Here is an 865-nt window from a genome sequence, read left to right on the forward strand (position 1 = left end):
CTGCAGTGTCTGAGTCAGCAAAGTGTTTATACTTCTGATCACTGAGGGAAGTGATATTTTTAAAGATATTTCAGGCAACAGTTATTCATTCAAACCCCTCCCAACCACCTCTATAAATAGGCACAGTGCCCATCACTGTTTCTATCACCCATGGACCACACAGTAAGGTGCTAGTCCGCTGATGGTAGGGTGTGTTCAACTGCTATAGAAAACAGTATGGATGGATCATCTGAACTGTTGAACCAGGGCAGGTAGAGAGAATTGCTCTTTTTTGCATATTATTATAAGTAAACCAAGATGTTTGTGCACTTTTTCAAAGTAACCGAAGACAAGTATGTGGTATGATGCTGTGTGTGTAGGGTGTGTAATTTTTATTTTCAGATTGTTAAAAGATGGGATGGTGTGGAGAAACTGCAAGGTGTTTGGACCAGAAGCCAGAGGTCTTGGGTTCATATCCTGTCATGCTACCGATCTTGTGCCCTTGGGAAAGACACATTGCACAACCTTCCTCACTTCAGCCAGGTGTAAAAATGTGTACCTCACTTCTGTTGGTTAAAGGTGGTGGGTTGGGCTCTCTCAATACCGTGCCCAAGACATGCCATCCCTGCGACCTTTAAAAGGCTATGGGACTACCCTTAGTAGAATGTTAACATTGCCGCAAAATTCATAGGAGAAGTACCTAAAGTGCAAAACGTGTGCCATTCCAGTGTCTTCAGATGCAATTTGGCAACAGGAAGATGCTTTTCAAAGCGGTTAGAAATGCCCATATTTTCCAGGGGAGCTTGCCCCCTGACCACCTTGCTTCTTTGACTCCCCGCCCCAGGATGAATGCCTTCTACAGTCTAGCCCCATGGGTATGATGTTC

Source organism: Branchiostoma floridae, chromosome 4, assembly GCF_000003815.2.
Source record: "Branchiostoma floridae strain S238N-H82 chromosome 4, Bfl_VNyyK, whole genome shotgun sequence".
In the NCBI taxonomy this organism is placed as follows: domain Eukaryota; kingdom Metazoa; phylum Chordata; class Leptocardii; order Amphioxiformes; family Branchiostomatidae; genus Branchiostoma; species Branchiostoma floridae.